This window comes from Papaver somniferum, chromosome 6 (assembly GCF_003573695.1).
Source record: "Papaver somniferum cultivar HN1 chromosome 6, ASM357369v1, whole genome shotgun sequence".
Taxonomy (NCBI): Eukaryota; Viridiplantae; Streptophyta; class Magnoliopsida; order Ranunculales; family Papaveraceae; genus Papaver; species Papaver somniferum.
Genome location: NC_039363.1, coordinates 172,800,145 through 172,809,713, shown reverse-complemented (window position 1 = coordinate 172,809,713; position 9,569 = coordinate 172,800,145).

The following is a 9,569-nucleotide window of genomic DNA, read 5'->3' as shown; positions in this document are numbered from 1 at the left end:
CAAACTCTTGTCTTTAGCCTTTGCGTACAAGGAAACCATCAGGGAATATACGGATAAGTGGCATAAGATCTGTCAAGCGATAGGGAATGTGGACCCAGTGTTCAGTATCAATTACTACAAGTTGGGATTGGATAGGATAAGCCCACTGTTTGTTGATATTCATGGAAGTGTCCCCACAACTGAATGAGACCTTCGAGTGATCATCGAAAAGCACGCCAGATTGGAGGAAATCCATCGGGAAAATCCTAGGTCCCAGACGCAAAGATCCCGTCGGACTAATTCGGTGGAACAAGCCAGCGGATCCAAAATAGGCGACTCGGACGAACGTCCCAACAAAGATTGGAGAGGACGAAGGGAGTACCATCGGCGTGATGATCAGAAATTTGAAAATCAAGTTTTTACAAAGCTAAACACCAACTATACTCGCATTTTAAGGGAGATTAAGGATTGAGAAAACATAGAATGGCCTTGGTCCAAAGGAAAGCAGCCACCCAGGTCTGAGATTACTGTGAGTACCACTGCTTCAACGGGCATCAGACCGAAAAGTGCAAGAACCTCAAGATAATGATCCAAAAGCTGATTGACGCCGGCGACCTCAAGCAATATGTTCAGAAGGCAGAAACCGATGATAGGACAAAGCGAAGCAAGCAAGTCCAGCTACCTGTGGGTAATCAAATGCTCAATAGTATCTCGTGCTCCGAACCTAACGGCCCCTCACTGACCGCCCAGATAGGTAAAAGATTGAGGAAGCAATTTAAAGACTATTGCGAGTTTTACAAAATCGATGGAGTCGAAGTTGATGAACACGAACAATGGATGAACGCACCAATAACATTCGAAGCTGAAGATATCGAGGAAGACATGGAGGATCACAATGAACCTTTGGTTCTTACATTACCAGTGGGTGCAACATCAAGAAGGTTCTGAGTGACGGAGAGAGCTCAGTCAACGTTCTCTTTTATGATACGTTCAAACAAATGGAACTGAATGATGAATGTGACTACTCGTTTTCCCGTAGTCTACGTAATGTATACAGCTCTGAGGATCTGGTACTAAGCAGTATTGATACCTCTGTTGAACTGATAATGCTAAGTAATAAATGATATCTAAGATCGCAATAATAACGAAGAACACAAATATAATGTAAAAGCTTCTAAGTTATCATGAGACACAAGAGATTACGTGGTTCGACATTTGTCTACGTCCACGGGGTAATGAGTGATTATTTTGTATTAAGTTTGAGGTGGTTACAAAGATCTTAAATGCTTCCCAAAGTAATAGATAGAACTCAAGTGGAAGTAAATACTTAAGTTCTAAACATTAAAGAGGTATAAGCTTAGGACTAGATATTTTCTCCTAGATATTGAATGCCCTTAGTTTGTTTGTGAGGCTTGGAATTTATAGCCCCTCTTGCTCTAGGTATATCTTTGCTGCCTCTGGGTCCATCGGCTACTGATATACCTTTCGTACCAATGGTACCTTCGTCCACCGCGTACCTTCTCCAGTGGTATTTCGCCACCTCAGCTGGCCCACGTTCCTTCGGGAACTACCCAACCTTAGTACAGGTTGTACCTTTGTTCACCGCCAGCTTCCGCCAATCGGGTTCTGCCATGACTTCTGTCTCCACGTGCCTTGATTCATGCGTGTAGATAAGATATTTGAGCATTTAATGTTTATTAGATGCGTCATCTACCTCTGTCCCCTCGCCAGATGCCTCTTTGTAGACTAGGATTTTACCATTCTTATCTTGACCGTTTAGGCCTTCTTTCTTGGGATGAGATAAAGTAGATCTGCGGAGGTATCCTTTGCTACTTAGGCTTCTCAGTTCAGCGAAGGCTACACAGTTGAATATATTTGCGGCCACTAAGATCGTGACACGTGCTCCACAGAATATTGGTATTCACAGTTTGCCCATTTTCATTCATATTCTACCGTTTGGTAAAAGTGGAAGAAAACTTCCGTTACGCCGCCATTTTTGCACGTACCGATTGGGTGGTCCCCACATGTCCTTTCATGCAATAACTTCCCCTTGAATTTCGGGACATCCAAATTTTTGTATTCTCCAGCCGCCTATAAGAAGCGAACAAAGGGAAGGAGTTTTTATTAATTCCCTTTCTCCTTCTTCTTCGAACTGTCGCCCTCCATCTCTTTCATTGAGATTCTTCCACTGCCAACTGTTCTTTCTCTCCTTCGATCTTTCGAGTGCTTTGGCTTCACAGTTGATCGTGCAAGTAAGTTATGCTCGTCTCTATAGTATTGATTCTCTTCATATTTTTACATGTGTCTTCTTCTTAGGGTATTACTGATGTTGCGATTATTATATGCATGTGAGAGTTTTTGATCTCTTTTAATTGCTTGCGTTGTAATGGAACTTGGGTTTCACTCCATTTTGATTTTTGAAGATAATTCTGCCCTGATCGTTCCTTGCCTGCAATTTTTCTTTTCGTGATGTATGATATTCATTTTTTGCTCTATGGTGTGTTCAAACCGTTCCTTTTGTTGGTTTAGTGAAACCCATTCCCAAAGTATGTCGGTTTTTGCCCCTTTCTGCTTTTGGAATGAACTGTGATTTTCCTCCGCCATTGTTGATGGAGATGTTCTTCCTGATGGTGTTAGGTATCATGAGGCTTCCAAAGAACCTACGCGTAAGGGTGCGAAGATATCTTCGTCGACTAATCCCCCTCCGATAATGGATCATCCTGATACTACGCCATCTCCTCCTCCTGAGGACTTTGAGGTGCCTGCTGGTACTGAGGTGGCTACGGTTGCTGAGGGGGTTGCAGACCCTGATGTTGAAGAAGTTGTTGTTGAAAACCTTCCGCCTCCTCCTCCTCACTATGAGCTTCAGAGGCTCCAAATGAGTGACAAGGACAGCTTTGCTCATCTGTCTATTGCTGAGATTACCAAGTCTTTTCGCCTTCATAAATTCGAGATTTCCTTCGTCAATGGCCCTGATGTTCTCACTGAGTCTCTCATCCGGGATTTTTCTTATGATGAGAATAACCTCCTCATTAGCGTTGGCCGATTGGACGCAGGTATGCTCCTCCTTTTTTTTAGTAGAAAAGATCCCTTCTACTATGATATTTTATCTTCGAGGGAAGACCTGGAAAACAAGACTCAGGTTAGAGGAGTTATGCAATATACTGGTAATTACTAGCGTGCCCTTCGCGAAAGCTGGTACCGTATCAAGGGGAAAACAACCCTGGAGTCTTATGACCCCTTTGCTGAGGGGAGATCTAAGCGGGAGTATTATACCCCTGTCAACTTCAATGCTACGTATGATGATACTATTCAGAAGAGTAATCTTCTTCCTTGGAGTGTTGGTCCTCGTCGTATCCATATTACTACTAGGCAGATTAGGGAAGGTAATAGCCTTCGCTTGCTGGAGGAGATTGATAAGACTGGTTTGACTACCATCCCCTATTCTGCTAGGCTGCCTTTGCCAAAGTCTGATCGCATTCGTCTTGATCACGATGATCATTGGGCTCGTACTCCTCTTCGTGTGGTTGGTCCTTGGGCTTATAGTTTTTCCACCGTGGATCCCTCGAGTTCCTCGTTCAGCTCGTTCTTTGCCCGAGAAGTATGATGGGCATCGTCCTTGGATTTTTAATCCTGCCCCTTCCCATGAGGTACCTTCGCTTTTGATATCTTCGTTCGCTTTGATATCTTTGTCTTCTTTGATACCTTTGTTCTGACGGTTTTCTTTTGCATTCTGCCCCTGCTTCTTCTTCTGGGACTGCTACAGGTTCTGATAGTAATTTTGTGGCCACAAGGACTAGGAAGAGAAAGTCTTTGGTTGAAACGCCTGCGGGGGTAAGGATCATTATCATACCTTTGTGCTTGTAAGTTACTTAGTACCTTTCCCCTGATTCTTAGCTGACGCATGTGTTTTTTTATAGTCTTCCCAGAGGAAGGGTAAGTTGAAGACCGTCATTGATCTTGATGCTTTGGATGATGATCCTAAGGCTGTCGGTGAGGTACCAGGTGACGAAGACATGGAGGATATCGAGGATACTGGCCTCAACCCTCATTTGGATGATATCGAGGAGGATTTTTCCAAAGATAACCCTAGTCCCGTCCGAGATGCCTCAGTTGAGGGTGAGAACCTTCTTGTTGGTGCTGGTGCTCAGTTGGTAGAGCTTGTTAGTGTTCAAGCCCCTGCACCTACGCTGTCCTTGAAGATGCCTTCGTTTTCTTCTCCTAGCAAGGCTTTGCCCGTTACTTCCGTCGTTGCTGGAGTTGATATTGTAGCTTCTAAAAGTCTTCCTTCATCTTCTGCTACCACCCTTCAATCAAGTGGTTCGTTTGCTAAGGTTGTCACCCCCACGGTGAGGGTTGGTAGATCAGATTCGCAGCATAAGAAGAAGGTTGTGATTTCACTAGCCAGCTTCTCCTTCAATGCTTCTCCTGCTTCACTAGGGAGTGCTTAGTCGTCTCTACTTCCCCCGTTATCAAAGTTGTTGGACCCCCACCTTCGTCACCAGATTGGTCCGTACTGGGTAATCTTCCTTCTGCCGGTGACATGGATTTGGGAGGCTCTCAAGCTCCTCTTTTTGTTCCTATATCATCCACCATGCCATATCTTCGTCGTGGTGAGGGTTTAGCAGTCGTGCCCCTTGCTCGTGTTCAAACAAACGAGGGAGCTGTCGCTGAATCTAGCCAAGGTAGGTTGCCAGAGAGCTTGAGCTTAGGTAGTTCTAATGACGATATTCTTGAGGCCCTCCTGCGGGATTCCAAGGGTCCCTTTTCTGTTGGAGTTGATCATCATCATCTTGGTAGTTCTTTCGAGATAGCTTCGCAGCTGGACGTGTTATCTGCCCAGTATCGTGCTGCCAAAGACGTGTTCTTTGACCCTGATTGTATCCGCTCCAGTCAAAGCATTGGTGATATCCGTAGGGGTAGCATCCAAGAGATGGAGGATTTCATGGATACCTACGCCAACTTCCTCCCTCGTCTTTCAGCGTTCTCAGTAAGTGATTCTTACCTTATCGTTTTTCTTCTTAATTTGATCCTTCTTTCGTCCTTATACTCCTTTATTTGCAGCTTTGCAAGCAGATCGATGTTGGTTATACCTTATTCAAGGTTTATAGGGCTAAGTTCACTCATTTGAGTACCCTGTTGGAACGTTCTCGTCAAGAGTATGCTCTTATTGTTGCTCAGCAGCCTTCGTCGGGTGATGTTACTTCTGCTGCTAAGATATCTTTGTTGGAGGATGATCTAAGGAAAACTCAGAGGTCTCTGGAAGCTTGTTTATTGGCTCTTGAGAGAGCTAATAATGTTTCTAAGGTTGCCGAGGATGGTCGCAAAGCTGCTGATACTGCTGAGTCCTCTAAGGCCATAGGTTCATTTCTTCTTTTCCTTAGCTTTTTTCTTTACTTTCTGGTTGCATAGTCCTAAGACAACCTTCGTCTGCCAGCCAGCATCTCTAGTGAACTTAAATGTCTCCAAGATCAAGTGGCCAAGTTAACCTCCGACGTTTGGTATTATCAAAAGAAGTCTGATAGGCTGATGAACGTAATTGTTAATAATGAGGCCCAACTATCCCTTGAGTCCTCCTATAATGCAGACTTAGTGAAGCAGATGGCTTCGCTTCGTAAGGAGTGTGACGAAGCTCTTAGCTGGAAGGAGAGTCTTATTTTAAAGAAAAAGGAATATATTATTGTTGATGGGGCAACACGATTTGCTGTTTTTTACGGAATTAAGGAGACGACCGTACGAAGGAGACTCCTTGAACCGAGCGAAACGTTCAACCTCACACAGATGCACTGCAAGAAGGGGGTGCTTTGAATTCGAGAGATCAATCTGTAGTACTCCGGCCTAAACCAAGACAATGGTCGTTCTAGAGTAAATTCGGTCACAAGAGAGGATGGGTCGATCTATAGGAGGGAATCTGAGAAATGTGTGAAATTAATGATAATCAAAGATTGTAGGTGTATTATGTATTCTGAATAAGATAAGTTCTGAATGATTGAATCCCTGTTGAGAGTGACTACTCAGATGTTGAGTTGTTAATCTCGTGTTGTCTGTTTGACATGAGATTCTTGTATATTCAATCATGATTTGGGAGACTTATTTATATTGTTGGAATTGTAGACACCATGATCCCATGAAGTGTGACAGTTGATGGAATCAAAAAGTGGGGAAATGAAAATCGTGTTTGAAACCAGTTGCTCATCGTGCGGAGACTTGGTCGATTTTTCATCCACTACTTTGTTAACTCCTTCAACTGATTGCACGACTTGCTCACATTCCATCATGTGTATGAACACACGTGTCGTAGACCGCAAGACCAAAACCCTAGTTGATATCCCCCCAAGTGACACGATTGATGTCTCATGGTTAATTAGTCAGTTGTTGACTTCATGACTTTATGGGACGATGAGTCCATGTATTTGCTGAGTTGAACATGATTTTGCAAAATGTTCTGAGACTCATGAATTGAACGTGTCTTTTGAGACAGAGGTATAATTCTCACGTTGAGGTGAGCAAGTATTGCTCATTTGATGAATTTTTGAATATTTATAGTTGAACCAATATTCCTTGGTTTGAGCAAATATTGCTCATCTGAGCAAGTGTTGCTCGTCTGATGAATTATTGGCAGCGTGACCAAAATAAAACATTAATTAGAATACTGGTAGTTGAACCGAGTATAATAAAATGGTGATCATGAGATCGTCGTAAAATTATTAGCGTTCGAATCTGGAATTATGATCCTTGGACTCAGAAACCCTAATTTGATCAATTGATGACCAAGTGATAGTTTATTGAAAATTTAACCATGGAATGAAGGAGGGTCGGATACATGAGACCGTGGGTCAACCATGTAGCGTCCATATGCTCGTGTGAGCAAATACTAAGACCCCTTGAAGAGTTGGTGAAAAGATGATCAAATGTTGGTTCAATCATTTTTCATATAATGCTCGTCTGAGCCTTAGGTGATAAAACCTAATTAATTATGGAGAGGTGAGAGACCGACCAAGGGGTCAGGAAACCAACCCTGTATGGTTGTGGGATCGAATGATGATCACTTCATGAAACTCCAAAATTATTTGGAAGAGTCTTGGACCTAATACGTGCAATTGAGCAAATTAGGTCAAGGTAACATGCTCACATCGTCAACACGTCCGCGTCTCAGTCTTGAGAATTTTGATATTTTCTGGCATGCGTTTGAGCAAGCATTTGAGAAAATACAATAAAATCAGGGTTTTGTTGAAACTGAGGAAACTTCATGAGATGAAGGAAAAAATAATTATAAAATGAAGGAATATAAGGCGTGGGACCGCTGTAGCCAAGGCATGGCCGGGCGGCCAGTGACCACGGTCCCATGGTGCCTTTTCCTAATTTTATACTCCCTCCGTTCCTTTTTAATAGGCTGGTTTTTTTTTTAGTGAAATTTAAGGAAATTAAGAGAACTAATCATTGAAAGTGGTCCTCATGACACTTGTCAATAAAAGAAGTGAAGTGAAATGGTCCCCATGACACTTGTCAGCAAAAGAAGTAAAGTGAAATGGTCCCGTGACACTTGTCACCAAAAGAAGTTAAGAGAAAAGTGGTCCCAGAAAATTAAAGTAACATTTGACTTTCCCAATTAGGAAACCAACCTATTTTTCTGAAACATTTATTTATAGAAACCAGTCTATTAAAAAGGAACTGAGGGAGTAATATTTTTCATGATTTTATGAAAATATCATGAAATCAAGGAATTTTGTTAAAATTAAGGAGTTTCCTTAAAATGAAAGAGTTTACATGGGATTAAGGAAGCAAATAATATTAAAATAATAAAATAAGGGTGTGTGTGGCCGGCTGAGCATGGCGGCCGACTTGGGCCCGGTCCCACAAGTTTCCCTAATTTTATGTAAATTTTGTGTATTATTTTCCATGATTTGAAGGAATTTTCATAATTTGAAAGAAATACCATGAAATCAAGGAATTTCATGGGATCTAGGAAACCTAAAAATAATAATAATAAAATAAGGGGCGTGTGGGACCAGCTGAAGCATGGCCGGCCTGCTGGGTCCCGATCCCACGAGTTTCCCTAATTTTATATTATATTTTCATGGTTTTGTGAAAATACCATGAGATTAAGGAGTTTTCATGAGATTAGGAAAATAATAATAAAATAATGAGGAACCGTGAGGTGTGGGGCCGGTCGGGATCAAGGCATGGCCGGTTGGCCAATAATCACGGCCCCAAAATGTTTTCCCCAATTTTATATTATTTCCTTGGTGCGAAGGAAACACCATGAAACTGAGGAGTTTCCTCAAACGAAGGATATTTGTTCAAATGAAAGGATTTTAATAAGATCAAGGAAAATAACAAAAAATATGATAAAACATAAAATAGGCGTGGGATTGGCCATGGCACGGCCGGCCAGTCGATGAGTCCAATCCCTTGGCGCCTTGGTCAATATTTTAATTATTTATTATTTTCTTTCCTATTTTGCATAGATTCATCGTTTCGTCGTATTTTGAAATACTTGCACTTTTTGAGCCGGGGCTTACTCAGAGGTAGCTCAGATGCCCGTGCATTGAATATTTATTACTAACCCATGGAGTTCTGCTGGGAAGAACCATATATTGAAGTAACGAAATACTGCGAAAATATTTGAATATTTTCGGAAATTCAGTGGATGAATCCAAGAATTTAGGAATAATTAACTTATGGCTCTATACTAGCAGAGCAAGCTGTCTAGGAGCATTAATTATTCTGACATGAGCTTGTTGGAGCTTCATATCCTTTATATAGTCAGGGAAACTCGTTGTTTGTATCCTGAAGACATTATCGCTCTATACTAGCAGAGCAAGTTGTCTAGGAGCCGTCAATCTCGTGATTCTATATAGAAATAATTACTGAAGTGTTCAGTATTCATGAGATATGCCGTTGTCCAGACGAGAGACTATATATCTGCATGTACTCTGAGAGAAAGTATTCTCAGTCATAGGATTCGATGAGAGACCCGTGTCTCAATACTCACATCTGATTGCTGGATCAGGAGTTCGTATAATTATGGGTTTACGATTTTATCCTTTGTCGAGAATCCACCATCTACATTAAGTCCCATGCTTAGTGAGGAAAGCCGTGTTCCTCAGTCAGCATTGAATGGTGATTTTTCGGTCATAAACAATATAAGTAATTGAACTTAGTCGTAAGTTAAGACGTTACCGGATTTTGATAGTGCGAGTATACCATGACTTGAATGAAGATCTCAGTGGCATGATAGAGCATCGTTTGATGATCATAAAGTGGCGTTGAACCGCTGGTTTGGACGATGGAACCTTGGTCGTTTAGGTTTCGCGGGTCGGGCCCAAATAAGGAAATCCTTGAAAAATTAGGTTTTGGAAATAAAAATTGATATAAAAGGGAATTAATCCCTTTATTTTTTTTTCCACAACCAGCAACTTCATCACCTATCCACCACCTTCACGCCATCAACAGGAGGAGAAAGATTTCACGCCGAAGCACCGATCGGCGCCGCCACCGTCCGGCCAACTTCCGGCCGGCGCCGACCAGGTGTGGAATTTTTATTTTTTTTTGATGATGTTTATATGAGTTTCATGAAGTGATCATGT